This window comes from Tyto alba, unplaced genomic scaffold (genome assembly GCF_018691265.1).
Source record: "Tyto alba isolate M040663 unplaced genomic scaffold, T.alba_DEE_v4.0 Super-Scaffold_7, whole genome shotgun sequence".
Classification (NCBI taxonomy): domain Eukaryota; kingdom Metazoa; phylum Chordata; class Aves; order Strigiformes; family Tytonidae; genus Tyto; species Tyto alba.
In genome coordinates, this window is record NW_024881328.1 from 10,907,789 (window position 1) to 10,925,119 (window position 17,331).

Here is a 17,331-nt window from a genome sequence, read left to right on the forward strand (position 1 = left end):
CTTCATGTAATTATAATTCATGCATCCAGAGACAGCTGTCCATCAGATATATTGTATTAGCTGGCCTTGATTTCTATAATGAGTTTTATTAGTATATTTATGAGGAAGAACAGTGGCATATAAAGAAGTTATGAATAAGCTATTATGTGTGCAGAACCAGCAGTTGTGGTCTTCTAAGTCTTGCAGAGAAGCCAAAGTCTGAATGGATACAGACACTGAAATACTCCCCAAAACATGATCCATGCAGGCCTATTTCATAACACACAGCAACAGCACTACCTATTGCTTTGTTTCACAGCCATGAAATCATTGGATTTATGTAAACAAGAAATTTAAATGGGGTCTGAGAAAAACAAAACAGTGAACAAGAATTTCAAGCTTTAACTTATCTTTGATATTAGATTGATGTGGTATAAAAGGATCCTTCTTCAAATACAAGAACTGGTACCATTTGTCCTCATTTCCCACATGCAAAAGCATTCCGTTTATGCTAGATGAGATACATTGAATTCAGAGAGTTTCAAGAGAGGATGGTCAATTCTTCTGGCAAAAATAGTGGAAGTGATAGAAATGTGGGACCAAAGTGAAAGCCACTGAAATAAATATCTATGAAGACTAAGAAAAAGTAACAAGAGGCAGTGCCTCAGTTAAGTGATACAGAGCAAAGTAAAAAGGAGCAAGCACTAATTCTCAGCAGCTCTGGAGATACCTACCATTGGACATAACTTTCTATAAGCCAAGTACATAAATGTAAAAATCATTACAAATCTATTAAATAGTCAACTGCAGTTAATGGTTTTGAAGCCCGAAGTGAGGCAGCTGGTTTTGAAAATGTTTCTCCTCAGGACAGGACATGCTCAGGACCATACCCACTGATATCTGTAACCCTACCTGCTCCTCCCCAAGTGTTTCAAAGAGACGCCTTCTGCAAAGATAAACTGTGCACCCCCCTGCCCCCCAGGTCTTCAAGCCATGCCCAGACCATCCCTGTCATGCTGGTAAATTGGGAGACTTCAGACAACTGGAGACAGATGCGGCAACATCTAGGGGAAAATTAACTCCTGTGCCAACATTTCCTGGTAAAGAGTGTCCTTTTGACCAATTGTACCTCATTAAAGCGCTTTGACCAAATACTTCAGGTTTCCTCAGCTACCAGACAAAAGACCAGATCTCTTGTGTAGCTGGAGTTCAGACCACACACCACCATCCTTCAGCTTTTCAAATCACACCGCCAACAGCCAGTGCAGTACTTTCTGCATGAAATATTAATAGGTAGGCCAGCACATCACACACTCTTCACAAACCCTGGATAGTTAAAAGAGTGATCCTCATACAAAATGTCTGGTTTTAAGGGGACAAATATATGAGTAATCATATGCCCAGTCTGATATTCAGATCTCAGAACAGACTTGTGCCTCGCTGGCCAAAAATGCCACATTAACAGAAGAGTTCAGGGCACCAGAGCAGCTTGGTGTCACCACTCAAGTTTACCTACTGCCTAGCTGCCAGTTTAACCTGTCAGCGTCAGTAAGAAACTAAGCAAAGGCAAAAGTGATCCAATTATTTTGCTACAGTCATCTTGAAAGTCTTACTTAAAGCTGAAAGTTTCCAAGGAGGTGAGAAAAGTCAGGTAGAAAGAGTTTAACAACCGCTCCTTTGAAAGAAGCAGATAAATTGCTGGCCAGTTGTGGGTCCTGCATGACACCTGCACAGGGCTCAGATGGGGTGTAGCCTCAGAGTCCCAAGTATTGCCTGACCTCCAGCAAAACCTATGGCCTGAAATTGTAGCAAAGATTGTATTTGACCGTCAAGAACTCATTACACCTCCAGAAAGAGAGTAAAAACCCGTGTGGTGCTGAATGATCTTATCAGGACAGTAATTGGAAAAATCCCCACAGTAAGAAATGCTCAACTGTCACCATGTGCGAAGAGCCTTGATTAGCCAGGTTGTTTACTGCTCACAACCGTTGAGCTATTCACGACTTTGCTGACACTATGGTGAAGGGCATGGCAGCCGTTCCTGGCCTCGTTCCTAAGCACAACGTATTGTTTCCAGAGCCCTTTATGTTACCATCACTCCAATTAGGAGCTAGAGTGCCTTCACAATGTTCTGTCCTCCCACTTTGTCAGGCAGAGATGATCTGAATACCACAGAAAGGTTTGAGAAGGGGAAAATCACAGAAGAGAGCATTTAGGGATCATAATGGCAATGAGTGGCAAGAACAGATGATTACAGAACTTCATAAATTTTAATCAAAATATCAAAACAGTGTACTGTCAATGCAAAGATATCCTCCTCCTAATGGAAGGACAAACTAAGGCAGTAGCTTTATAACTTCCTTTGATGCCCTAGGATAGCAGGACCCCTGGAGCTGACTGTTGTATCCCACAATAGTTCATTAGTATTGAGATTCTTAATTCCCTTTATTGGATCTGAGTTTTGGCTTCTCACATCTGACCCCTGAAGGGACGGAAACTCCAGAGTGCTTTTTTCTACACACTTCTTTACTTTGGGCATTTAACTCCACATTTTTAGAAATAACACGTGCTTTTGCCACAGTGAAGGGAAAGGAATAACCATGTTATCTCTTAGCAAAATATTATTAACATCGCTCAGGCAAAGACCTCTACCACCAAATCATCCTTCACATTGCCATTCTCTTGTATCTGTGGGGAAAATATGTCTATGTTATAGCTGAAAATTAAAGACAGGAGGATGGAGGTTATGTCTTCTGCTTCTGGCCATGCATTTTAGTTAAAATGAAATTTTGTGACTCATAGTCTTCTAGCTGGGACTCTTGAACTGATAGGCATTTCCCACAAGCAGATCTGAAGGGACCATCCACTGAGTTAGAAAAGTAACTCCAATGTCTTATGTAGTAGATTAAAACTGAATAAATAAATAAATAAATAAATAAAATTAATGCTCTGACTACAGAGGTCTGTCAAGTTCCCTATCTAGAAACAAGCATCGCTAAGAGCCCACCAGCCCAACCACTCAGTGCTTGCATGCTGTTTACTTTTGCCTCACATTTCTCACTCCACTGTCCCATAGAAACTCCCATAGAAACTCACTGACTTCAAAAAGTTGAAAAGGGTATTAATTTGCTTTCCTTTTTTCTTTCCATACAAGCTCTCAGTCCCCAGACAATGAGGGTATGAGGGACCAGACTCATATGTCCCTTAAAACCAGGACAAAGTAATGCACTTGGAAGAGAAGACGGGAAAGGGAAGAGTTAACCAGGTTTATAATTGTTTCCATAGAGCAGTTATTCAGTCCCTAAAAATGCTGGTAGTAGAACAAAATGGAAAATGAACATGGTCCCAGCAGACAAATGATTAATATTAGGAAAGGACTATAGCAGGTTTTGATCCAAAAGAAAAGGAAAAGAGCATTTTAACAAGATTGGCACTCAGACTGTACAAATTCATTAGATTTGGGGTTTACCATCTCATTTAAAAATGAAGGACATTTTCCTATTCTATGCCCACTTGTTCTGAAGACGGCTTTCTATGTTTACAACACCTTATGCAGTGTTTGTGAAGAAGTGCACACCCAAGCATCATGAGCCCTGGCAGCCTTGTGATACCAAAGCAGAAACACAACCTGGAACAAGCCAGGCAAATAACCGACAATGAAACACGCCGCTGATTAACGCTGCCAGAGAATTTTTATAGAGAATGTTGTTTTTCTTTAATTTTCCTTTCCCTCTGCAGCTTTCCTCAGAGCAATATCTGCGAATATTCCCCTCTCTCCAGCCGACTGGGGAGCAGCTCCCTGCACACAGCTAATATTGGCGCGGTGACATTTTAGCTGTTTTCGGTGGACACGAGCAGGTGCGAAGCGTGACCCCCGGGACCGGCGCTGCCCGTCCCTGCGAGGAGGACGCGGAGGGGCCGGGGAGGGATCCTGGCAGCCTTGCTGCCTGCCCTCGGCCGGGGCCGATAGCTCCTGCCTGTGCCTTGTACATCGCCTTTCATGTTTAATAAAGTTGTGGCCTCTTGGCTTTCACCACAACACAGTTTCCAGTTTTATTTCCCAAGGGTTCATAGCAACAGTAACACGCAGTAGTTATAATGTGTCATAAAATAAATATTAGCGCAAGCACACGCGAATCTCCACCGGTTTGGAATTTGCTTGGCATCACGCATCCCCTAATGCACGTCTCCAAAAGCAAAAGTTGTCTGCGCATGGAGGAGGTTGGTTTGTTCACCTTAGTTTTGCTTTTTCCTTAGTCGGCTGGGCTTACACCACTGTCACAGCTAATAAAGGTAAGTACTGGTACAACACTACCTCGCACATTGCCCTAATCACATTGCGCTTGAAATTAAGTCTGTCAGCACTTCGGCTGTAAACCCGTATTGCGAGAGCTTAATAACTCCACTGTGAACAAAACAAAATTGCTTCTAGACTTAAACCCGGTGTTCAAGACTTCTGCCTATGGGGCCACATTTTATTTGTAGCAGAGAATATAAAGAGCAAGCCCCAAATGGTTAAACAGATTGAATACATGATCAGAAACACAATGTGTGTGTGCGTGTACACACACACTGGTGTATATGTGCACACACGTGTAAGTAACCTCATGTGATATGTTTTAAATCCCTACCTACACTGCTTGCATAGGGAGAAAATAAATTCATCAGGAGCTTCTGACTCCTTCCCATCAATTTCCCCAGGTTTTAGACTAATCTCAGTCTCTACTTCTTTTTTGAGTGTTTTTTCTTTTTCCTAAGAATAATAAATTTACATTCACCCACCACAAATTACGCTGGCCTGAAGCTGAGGCAGCCAAGGTAAAACTCCATCCTAGAGCAGTTACAGTTGTTTTATGTATCAAAATGTCCCGTCTTTGAAGCCGAGTCTTAATAATGTCTTGAAGGAAAGCCCCAGGGCAGAGCCTTTCTCTGCCACAGACTTCTTGTACAACTTTGGGCAAATCATTTAGCTCTCTGTTCCTCAGCACACTGTTGAAAAATGTGAATAATGAAATTTCTCTACTTCATCAAACAACTGTTATGATAAATACACTACAAAATGCTTGAAAATGTCTGTGAGGAAGATTACCTGATGGATGGAGAGATACACAGTTAGAAAGGGGAACCTTGTTACTACTCTAAATTCATGACATTTTTAAGTCCAGAAGTGCTATTCTAAACCAGTTTTAAAGTGTATTTTCTTAAAAAGACACTGATCAAATAGATTTTTCTATAAAGACACTATTTTTTTTTCTATTAAATAATAATGTAGACTGCATGTGTGGTGTGTGGTAGGACATACAGCTTTGCCATCACAGTTCGGGATGTCCATGCTGGAGCTGACGGGGCTTACGTGATGGATCTGAACAGCACCAATGGAGCTGGTTTGCTCTGTCAAGTCAAGATTACCCTTCCTTAAGACCTGCACTCCTGACTCAGATGCCAAGTCACATGGAATTTGAGGAGCAGAAGATAACTGTGCCTGGGTTCATGGCACCCCCACACCAACAAGTCCCCCTTCATCCTCATCCTCGCCTCATCAGGGAGGCTCTGGTCCCAGAGCAGGAGGAAGGGGAGACATCTTTCAATGACACTGGGACACAGACCTGGAAGTTCAGCCTGTCACTTAGATGGCTCAAGAACCAGGAGATGACCCCCTCAATGTCCACGGCTGTGGGAGTGACACCATCGCTGCAGGAGAGCCTGGGGAAATGGGTGCTGCCAGAGACAGAGGATTTCTCTGTGGAGAGGACAGGTGAAGTTGGGTAACGCTGCAGATGACAACATGGACAAAGGGAAGGAAAAGGGCCGGTGTTGAATTAAAAAGAAATTAAACACAGCATCAACACATGATGTAGTTATGCTCACAGGACTGACCAGCACAAAGGGATGAGTTGTCCTCGAAATAAGAAGAGGCTAGCTCAGATTTTTGCCATCAAACCCTCCACCCTCTCACTTTCCTTTTGCCTCACCTCCTTTCTTGTGAGGTCTCTACTCAAATTCTGAGTCTGGGGAAACCTCACAGCATGTATCTTCCCATGGCTCTGTATAAACCCTACCTTCCTCGATCATCGGCTCCCTTTGGGACCCCATGCAATAAGCAATAACATTGGGACCAACCAAAAAAAGTTCCCGCAGCTGCTCTGGCTCCATTTTGGCCAGGGCTGGCCACAGCAAAGCAGCAGGGTCAGGCAGTGCCTGTACTGGCCATGCTGGCTGTGTACAGGGCACCGGCTGGGAAAGCCTGGGGTGCTGGGGCAGGGTCTCCTGGGTGCTGGCTCCTCAGTCCTCCACCCATCAATCTTAGAGCAGTATGCCGTCATGGATAAATAGCAGCTGTTGCAGTAAGCTCATCGGATAACAGGCACATATATTAAAATACCTTTAGCACACTTACTAAAACATATATTTAGCTAGGGAAAATAATCTTGCCCTGCCTATAAAAGTCAAAGTTTGCCTTTATAAATAACTCCAGGAACCCTGAACGCATCTCAGGAAATGGCGACGACATGCATGCTCAGCCTCCTTCCCCAAAAAGATCTCTGAATAAAATATAAACACGTTGAAATATAAAGAACAGTTTGGTGAAGATAATGAAATCTAGTGAAGCCAGTAATTTACTCTGTAAATCATAGAGCTACTTCTTCCTTGCAGTTGCCTGCCCTGATTTACATCATGAACCTTATTTCCGAGCTCCTCCCCACCTTATTGCAAGCACAGGAACACTGACTACAGCTTCTGCATGTCTTTGTGGAGGGTAAAAAACATTTATATATTCCTGCAAAATGTCCCACTCTAAATATGCCATGTTAGCTTGATACACTTGTTCTTTTTTCCAGTCTTCTCTCAGGTCTTCCCAAGAAGGAAAGGAAAGGTAGTCATCCAAAAATGCCTGTTTTGCACCCATCCTTGTTGTCACGGTAGCTGGGAATGGGAGCAATCCGAGTGCTGTGTTGGTGCCAGCTATGGGGAGCTGCACGTGGCACCCCCAGTTTCCTCACTGACTCCCCACTCTCCAGCATCGCGTGGCCCTTTCCCATTTTATTCATGGCATCAAACCTCTTCCCATTAGCATGAAAAGGCTTTGAACTCTTGAGCTTGTCCATACTGCACAGAATATCTTAAGAAAGGGCTGGAAATAATTGGGTGCTATTGCCTCCGTAACGTCACCCCGTACGCTTGAGCGTATGGAGATCTGAAATAGTGCTGAACAGTCAGGGGCAAGCGGCGAGCCCTGCGTGCCACGGAGCTGCTGCACAGGGCTTAGCCCCAGCCTCATTTCTTATTCACATCTCTCCTTTAAGTCTAACCACTCCGAGGTGAGGCTGCATCTCTGTGAATTCAAGTGGATTTGACTCCCTGCGTATGCACGTACATTAGGCAGGCATACTGTGCGTACGTATCGCTCTGCCTGGGTCTACGCAGGAATAGAGACTGTAGGGAAAAAATTATACCTAGATGAGACTTTATGATGTGTGTTCCTTCAGTATTAAGATCTCTTCAGGCTTTGTATATCCACTAATATTGCTCTCATTTTAAATTCTCCTAGTAATAATTTTAAGAGAAAATTCTTTGTGACAACTGCTGTTGATTTAAAACTAATGTTTAGCCAGTAATGGGTAATTGTATTAGACTAAAAAAAGCTGCTGTAAAGTCGACCCCAGTCTGATTTCTAATTTACTGCATCATCAGCTACTTTTATGATACTATTTAATCTGCTGAAATAAAACTATTGCTCTATGAATATCTCTAACATTCAAGAAAGATTGTTTTTAGCCATTCTGCTCTTGAGGCTGAGGAGTTGTTAATTATTATATGAATAATTGCTGCTGTGAATGCATTTATTTATATTTGTTTTAACTGTCACAATACTCAGAGAAGTAACGTGCTATATTTCACTATGAACTCAGTTTTAACCCTTAAACAAGGAAAGGGAAAATGCCCATCACTACTTTGCACCCATATCAAGTTCATAAAATGCATTCTGCATTTCCACGGGAAAAAAAAAAAAAATAAAATAAAACATGGCAAAACAATTTCTCTTTATTTTTTTCCCGTAAGGACCTGCATCTCACTCAGCCGGGATGGTTGTGCTCGCAGCCACACGCAGCCCAGCAACTGCAACGCTGTGAGAACGACCAGGGCTGCTCTTGCCAGGAGCCTGGTCTGCGTTTCCAGGACCCTTTCCAGCTGCGCAGCAGCACGGGGGCCTGATCCTGCTCTCTCCTTCCTGGAGCTGTACTCCTGATGAATGCGGACCGGGGTGCAGCGGTTGGTTTGCCTCCTCAAGTATTAAGAAATCAGCCCTGAAGAGCCTGTCTCAATCCCCCTGGCACCGGTGGAAAGACCCCCACTGAGTCAAGTGGGCTTTGGATGGGTCCCCATAGCCTCCGCATGGGTGTATTCATGCACAGAGACAAGGTTTGTGAGCTACCTTTATATAAATCATAAGAAAACAGTGCTACAAATCAGCATTTTTATGTTTTTCTTGCTTACTAACTTCCCACAGAAATAATAACGTGCACCGAAGTTGTGTAAAATAGCATTCTGTCTATACCTATCATGAGTGGCCTTCTCAAAACAATACAGTACCAGGTTAAAACAGCACCAAAGCATTACACTGCTCATTTTGGATGAAAAAGAAACCTTAATTAGAAAAAAAAAAAAAAAAATCTATCACAACAAATAACCTGTACCCACCTAGTAAAGAAAAAAATAGCATTTTTTTATTTGCCACTCCTTCTAATAAACAGCAGGATCTCGTAAAGATTACCTGGGAGATAAATGGATCTGTTGAAAGAAAAAAGACTCAGGGTATGACCAAAAATGTATACCTGTGGCATGTGAGTTGCTGATTTTTAATGTTCCCAATACATTTATATTGTAGCTTTAGGTATATTTACCTTGATATATACTTGATTACCTGCCTGCGACAACTGACAGAGGAGGCTGTTATCAAATCTATTATAATACAATAAAGTAATGGTTACAAGATAAAGTATGGTAAAACAAATAATTCTTAATGCTGTGCAACCACTTATTATTTTATCCAAACAACTTCTGTTTTTGTTATCTCCTTATGGTCAAATGCCTATTCCCTAGAAAGAGAGAAGAAGTCTCTTTTTACTTCAGTAATTAGCTTGTTTGAAAGCTCCCACAAATTCTTCCTATCATAAATTTTGCATTGCTCCATGCACAATAATGCACATAAAATTAAATAAACAATTTAATTAATTTAATTAAAATTAAATATTAAACATATTGTGTATAAGAAGCCCATGTCTTTGATTTAATTGGGCAGGAGTACCCAAAGCAGTTTGGGTAACAGTGAAAAATAATTAAAAACAACAAGTACGGTAGCCTCTGGGTACGAAGAGTAGTTGGGAGCTTTCTCCTGAGAAAGGTTTATTTAATTAAAACTAAACTAATCTTTGGAAAACACTTGATAAGCATTTCATAATACAAATCATAATCCAAAAATGAAGCTTATACTTCGTCTACATGATACTGGAAAATAATATTAAATAATTCAATTCTGCCATGAGCTACTTTCCCAGCACGCACAGAATAATTCAGCAGACAGCATGTTTACCACCTTTAAATTTTCTGTAACATTTAGTTCATCTAGATAAATATTAGTAAATTATATGAAGGCATAATGGATCCGTAAGTGATAAGGCTGAGAATTAATGCTTTATTTAGACTGTTTATTGCTTCTTGTAGATATAATACCAGACAAGGAGAGCACAGCTAACTTATTTACAAGGCAAGCTGTGCCTGCATTGGCAGGTGAGCCATTTGGCTGTGTTCACATTTCCTAACCTATTCTTCGACGCCTTTCATTCATAATAGAGAATATTATTTCCAGAATCTCATACCACTGGAAGAGGAATAGATTATTTATAGGGAGGTCTCTCTATCAATACTTCATGTTGCCAAACGCTAGTATTTCTATACCGTCCAGTGATAATTTCTGCTCCCTGAAAAACTTGGATCCTACCCAAGGTGGCAAACTATCCGCCTGGACATCAAACAGTCTGTCTTGCACAACCACTTGCAAGCTGGATTGCAAATGCTGACAGGCTTTATAGGTCATTTCAAAAACAAATGCTTCATTTTAACACCTTAGACTGCAGCAGCTCCTACAACGAGCTGCTGATGCCAACTGGCTTTTTCAAAAGTGAATGTATCCAAATAGATCCTAATTGACACTTTCAGGCAAGTGCCCAGCATAACTGAATATTACTCAGGTTTCTGGAGAGTGGTTTTAAAGTGACCATATAATTTAAGAGACCTTTTAATATAATTTAAAATGCTGCTGTAGGGCCCAGTTCCTCTCCCACTGAACGGGCTCCATCAATGGGGAAACTCCCATTGACGTTAATGAGGGCAGGAACAGGCACTTCTACACCATTTCCCATTGAATTATCCAGGTTGGTTTTTTGGCGGGAGCTTTTTTTTTGATGTATGCCTAGGAAGATCCTGTTAACTGACTTGGAGTTACTTTGGTTCATATCATACCCGTAGCTTTTTAGTGGAGGACCAAGTGATTTAGCAGAGATTTCTGTTGAACAGAGGTAAAATAGGGCCCTTTACAGGGTGTGGGAATTTCCCGCATGTTGATTAACCTCATACTGTAAAAGACTGTAGGCCAAATCCTTCAGTCCTCACGCAGACAAAAGTCTACATTGACTTATCCAAAATCTCCCTGCAAACGCTCATTAAAGTCAATGGTATTTTGCCTGGCAAGGGCTGGGGATTTGGCCCAGGGGTTGTCTTTGCGATTGGGCATCACCAGGGGAAGGGGATTACCACGACACCGAGCCCACAGTGGGGACTGACTTGCCCCAGACCTCGAGCATCAGCTTCCCTCCAGCCCCAAAAACCCATAGCAAAATCACAGTGTCGGTGCCAGCCCCGTGCTCCAGCATGCAGTGCTGAGTGATGCCCAGCATCACCCCTTGGGCCACCACCCCAATACCCACAAGGCTGCTGACACTGTAGCTGTTATCAACAAAAAGTCTAGCTTACACCCCCTCCAGGACAAAATAGACAGTAATTCAGAACCACCTTAGAAGAGGGTAGGTCTATCCAGAAAATAATAGAAATATAACAAAAAAAAAAAGTGGGCTGGTTTCTATTTGTTTGTTTTAGCTGTATCATAGCTCAGACCTTCCTTGCCATTGTGGTTCAATATTTACTGATCGAAAATATAGACTAGCTGCGAGTCACAGCATTTGCCAGAAAGAACGATTATCATCAGAAAGAAATGGGCATTAAAAGAATAGCTCTTCCATTTCCAGAATGTAAAACAGACATTCAGAAGAACAAACAGAGCAGAGAAGAAATGATGGTCATTTGCAAGTAAAATATTACTAAACAATATAACATTGGATTAACTGTTTCATGTATTTATTGTGAAAGAATATATAGAACTTTACATGAGAAACTATCAGTACAAGCAAGAAACAATGCAGCCTTTTAAACAGCTTTCTTTTAAGTTTAATGCTCCTGCACATATAGTACACAAGCTTGCTCCCACTGAAGCCTATGCAACAGCTCCTATTAAGTTCAAAGGGGTCAGGATCAGGCCCCGAGGTTTTGAACTTTTCTCCTGTAATGCCCCTTTCAATAATATTGAAATCCCCCACCCCGGTCTCAGTAACGTTAATGTGCTTGGGACATATTTATGGCTGAGAACGTGCAATATGGCAAAGAGGCACCATAAGATGCAATTTAGGGGGTTTATCCTGAAAACTGTGCAGCGACTTTTTCTTCCTACATACATTTAAAAAGAAAAGGAGGGGACGGAGGGGCAGGATAAAGGAAAAAAGCAGGCACATATTGAGTCCAGTCCTGCATTCGTGTGAAGCAAAGCATTGAGCACAGTAGCGAGGGCTGACTGGACCGGACAAAACCTGACTCCATTTATTGTCTTTTGTTGTGGTGTGCCAGGAATGCAGGAGCTGTAGTTATTCTGAATTAGGGCTGGCTCTGGGGATGGCTTTGTACTCCGCAGACCTGTGGATTGCTGAAAATTGGTGCAGCTCTGATCTCTGGCTATAGAGATTTTTCTTCTTTCTAGGCCTATTTAAAATGGTCACGTAATTTCAGTAACTCTGTGGCAAATAATGAATTAAGTGAATTTGTAATTAGTGCGCTTCTCTTACAATATCTTAAATTGGATTAATTTTATATTCTCTTACTCAAAATACAACTCCAAAGAAAGATTTCTGACAAATTCGAAATGCAGGTCTATTCTAGTACTTGTCTTGGTTTACACAGAAATCACTCTAAAACATTAGCCATTCAATGCATACTTTAACACTGACAAAAATTAGTAGCAAGTTAATTCTATTATTTAACCAAATATTAGAGTTACTGAGATTCCTACAGAGCAAGATATATATATATATATATAATTTTATTTTATTTTTTAATTTAACTGAGCAGAAAACCCATTTAACACACAAACATTTTCCTGGGTCTTATTCTAAATGAAAGTATCTTTGCAGAAACAGAAACATAAAAAGAATTGCATTGTTACAGTTGATCACTGCTTTCCTGGTAAACACAATAACTGCCTATTGAGATAATTAAAGCATGAGTAGAGATCCATAAGATAAGGATGAAGAAGTTTAGGTCTGGATTAGTGTAACCTTTAAGGGCTGGGCCAAATGACTCAAGAAGTTGTTTCCAAGTCCATCCTCTCTCATTCTATGCATGGGGAAGAGTCATATTTATTTTTAGTGTTTGAACTCTCCCTGTAAGTGCATTCCGTCCAAATTAAATAAAACTGTAAGACTCTTTCAAATTGCTTGGAAACAGATCCTGAAGCCCTGATTTACTTTCAGCTTCATACACATGAAGTTCCCAGTGATTTCTAGGACAATCTTGCCAGACATACAAAAATGGTAAGTCCAATTCTCAGAATCGCTACTGCCGTAAGAGTGGATTTAAGAAGAACCCAAAATAAAGGAGTCCTTAAAAAAAACACAAACAGGATTTGGCCCATAATACGTAGTAATAACAATAATGATGTCATTCATGTTCAGTCATGTACGTGTTTTCATAAATCATTTTTAATAATTTATTGGATATAAAGAAGAGCTTGAAGTGTGACAAGCTTCTGTAATTTTAAATAAAGCTTTCAAATAACTTTTCAAGCTCAGGGTAGTGAAAACCACTGACTGAGTAATGCGTATCTAAGTACAAAAATCCATGGCAGAGGTATAAGTCTTCTTGAAAGGCAGAAGCTCGGGCTGGATGCTGCGTTCTCCTCTTCGCTCAGCATCACCACTGCAGGGACTTATCTGGAGCTGGTGTAAACCCGTGTACACGGGAAGGGAGCCTGCACTCTCTGCATTCACCTTGTCACACAGCAGTGGAACCAGCAGAAATAAACCACTTTAACCCAGCTCTCTCTCCATTTAGGACACTGCCTTCAAAACCAATTCTGTGATCGACATGGGGGATGGTGAAGGGATCACCCAGGAATTTCAGGCAGTGGTAAAGGGTTAGTGGATTAAAGGGGATCTACAGGATCCTGAAGCTTTCTATAGCACCTTGGTTTTCACTCTTTGGGGGAAAAATCTTTCATCTTTGCTACTAAACTGCTTGGGAAGTCAGAGCTTGTGCCTGCCCTGAGACCGACCGCACTGCCCCTTGGCCAGCTTAGAGGGGGCTCAGCATTCCCACCAGGCTCGGTGCTCAGCAGGGACCTCAGCGGGGGACAAGGTGCTCGACCCTGCTTACTGCCCTGTGCCTCCACCTGGGCGCTCAGAAAGGTGCAGTATGAGAGGCACAGACCCACACTCTGCTTTCTGCTGGCACTGCTACATGCTTGGTATTTTTTGCCAAGATTTATCCTATCTACAGCAATATTCAGGCCACTAATCTATTGTTGTAGTTCAGAACGAGATGATGCTCATTTTTAAATTAAGCCTCAGGTAAAAGCTGGCAAATCCGCATGCGTGTACGGTTTGCCTCTGCCTGCAATCTTGCGTGCATGCACCTTAGCACAGTGCAACTCCCCTGACCTCTGGCTGGTGGGGTTTTATTTCTGACAGGCTAGATGTGAACAAAATCATATGGAGCTGTGTTTTTACAGTTCAGCCTTCTGAGTCCCATCCTGCTGCCATTGAAATCAATGGCAAAGCTCCCAACTTCGCTAGTCATATCAGATTAGTTTTGTTCCACGGACTGAAACAATCTAACAGATACCAGGTGTCCTCAGTAGAGCTTGTGTGGTCTACAAGTAAGTGGAACATATTTTAAAAAGTCAAATATGAAACAGCTACATCACAGAACCTGTAATAACCCCAAAGTGATATTATTATCTACTGAGGACATGATCAGTATCTAAAATATGACTCGATATATATTTATATGATGCATCCTATAACAGACATGTTCTGGGGTAAACTCAGCTGCACGTTAAACCACCACAGAAATGGATCCATATTTATGCTCATTTCCACAAGAAAGCGTGGCTCTCGTGTGTTTTTACTTAAGAGAGAGAGAGTCCCAAACAACCTTAAATTAATCCAGAAATCCACTTTAAATATATGACCCTGCATGTAAAAAGACCTATAGAAGTTAAAGGCTGCATGTGAAACCTCTAAGCTGCTGCTGTATCATTTAACTCCCTTCTTACTTCAAGCTGTGAACCTCCACTGTGAAAATTCCCTACCTGTTTTTCCACAGTCATGGAGCCTCCCCAGCTCCTCCAGTAGCACAGATTGGAGGAGATGACACAGCGCTATAAATGTCCAGACCTGGGTTGCACCAAGACATCCATCACTGTGCAATGGGTGTAACTGGAAAATGTGCAAGAGATTTCCCTGTGCTGCCTCCTGGTGTGTAGGTGGCCCAGGAGCCTTGCCCTGCTTTGCACCAACACGAACAGAAATCGCTCTGCCCACTCCAGGGACTAATCCTGATTCACAACACCTGCAGCCAGGGCCTCAGCACAGCTCCTGCTTGTTTTGGCCAACGGAAGCCAGAGTTTCCAGCCCAGCACCTGTTACGCTGGTACAGCTGGGTTAATAACCTAGGAACACATGAATGGGGAGATCCCAAGGAAAAATTCATCCCTTCCCAGGGAACAACAATAAAAAAAATGTATTGAAAATTTTTCTAATCTGAATAAAGGTCCTCAAATGTGTAAGGCCTACCCCAGTTCCTAGAGAAGGGCATCTCCTGGGGCCAGCTCTTGGGGCCATTCGCATGCAGGTGCTCAAGTCTTCTGCTCTGCTGTTGCCTTGCAATTCCATATCTTGGGGGCAGCTTCCATGAATGTCCTTGACTACAAAGTTGGCCAAGGGCTCCTGTGGGAAACACTAGCATCTGATGGGTGGGGAGCTGGAGGCAGGGAGGCTTCCAAACTCTTTTTCCCCTCTTTCTGCTAGGGAAGCAGGAGCAAGCCCCACATCAAGCCTCCCCCTTCCATCCAAAACACTGACTGTTGTCTCCTAAGCATTCATGGGCAGCAGGTGCTTGCCCCCAGCCTGGCCTAATGGGAAGCACCTTCTCAGCTGGGGTCCAGGTGCTGCTGCAGCAAACCCACAGAAGGAGAGCACTGTAGTATCTGAGGTGTGATACTCCCAGGCAACATTTTAAGCAGCTGAAGCTGCCAGTGGAAAGGACCAAGCTGACAGCCTTCTGCAGCAAAACTGCTGCTGGAGTCAGTGCCCAGCTCTTGAAGTCAAAGGGTACGCATCTAATTTAAAAAAAAAAAAAAAAAAAAAATCTGTACCAGGGCATCAGCAAAACACCAAGCCCCATTAAAAAGGCATGATCCAATTGGTATTTCATTTGGTATCTGAAAATCTAGTGAGTCTTATCTTTTACCAGCCATCCTCATTCATTATGGATTCATCTCCTTAAGAGGCTTAAATACTTGTACTTTTCCAATAAAGATCTTGCAAAGTACATTCAAGGATAGGTTATTTTAACATTCATCACATTTAACAAGACTTTTACCAGAGCAGAGAGAACGCGTAACTAATTGTTGGAAGATCTGGTCAAGTTTATTGTAACGGGTAACTGTCGGGCAATTATGATTTATTTATTCAGAGGGAGATAAGGCACGCATTGTTCTCTGCAAGGAAAAAAACAGGGCCGATTTTAAAGTTAATATTATTTCCCATGCCTTCTTCAATCTTTTCATAACTGAGGGGACCCACTGAGCACAGCCTTCATTGGCTCCCTTCACTCCAAATTTCTAGATTTAAGCTTAACTTCTCCCCAGCCTGGCTCCTGGGCCCGGCGAGGCCATGCAGGTGCGTCTCCTCCTCCACCGATTTTTTTTAAAAAAGTCTCTTGTGGTGAGGGGACATCTGAGAGCACCGGTGTCTCCCGCAGGGTCCCCGAGAATCGCTCCCCGCCGAGGGGGGGGGGGGGGAGCCTGCGGCTGCCCGGGGCTATGGTAAGAAGCGGGGTGTCTTTTTAATCTGGCAATCAAAGAAAGGGAGAGATAAGAGTGCGCCGTTACTGCCACCGTTCCTCGGGCCCCTGCGGTGCTTTCTCGGGGAGCTGCGCGCCCTTGCAAACGGAGGCGCCGGGGAGCGGGCGAGGAGCATCTCCTCCGGCACCGGGGGGCACGGCAGGGCCCGGCGCGACCCCACTGCGAGCACAGCCCTTTCCCACACCCCACCCGCGCACACAGACCCCGCGCAGGGCAGCCGCTGCGCCACGGGCGCCGGCTGAGACGGGGAGGGGGGGGGGGGGCATTCCGAGCCCGGCACCCCGGGGTGCTGCCTGCCCCCCAATTCGTCCATCCCTGTCCACTCCCCCTCCCCTTGCCGGTGCTGTGCCCGGGCGACCGCTGCCAGGCTGATCTGCCTGGCCCCGGGAAAGCCTGGGGTTTTTTCTGGGGGCCGTGGGGGGGCTCTCCCCGCCTGGCAGGGGGGTGCCCGGCTGCGGCCGCCGAGGGGGAGCAGCGCTACCCGGGCAGCGCCCGGCGGCGGGGCTGCTTTTACTTCTGGTGTGCCCCCGCTGTCCTTCGAGCCCGGCGGCTCCGAGCAGCCCAACCGAAGATGAGAAAGGGAAAAATAAAACATAAAAAAAAAATTGTGTCCCGGCCCGCGTGTGCTCCCGCATCGCCCTGGTGTGGCGGCTCCTTCCCGTGCCCGAGCCGAGCCCCGGGGCAGAGCGTGGCTGCGCCCACTGTCCGCCCCACGAAGCCCCCACGGCCGCACCGGCATCGCCCCGGCCAGGGGCCGCCGCGGGCTCGGCTCGGCAGCCCCGTGCCCTTAATTCCCGCCCCCCCCCCCCCTTCGACGGCCCTGCTGCTGCCGCCGCTAAGAAAGTTTTTTATTCGCATCCTCGTTACCTCCAAACTGACAAAGT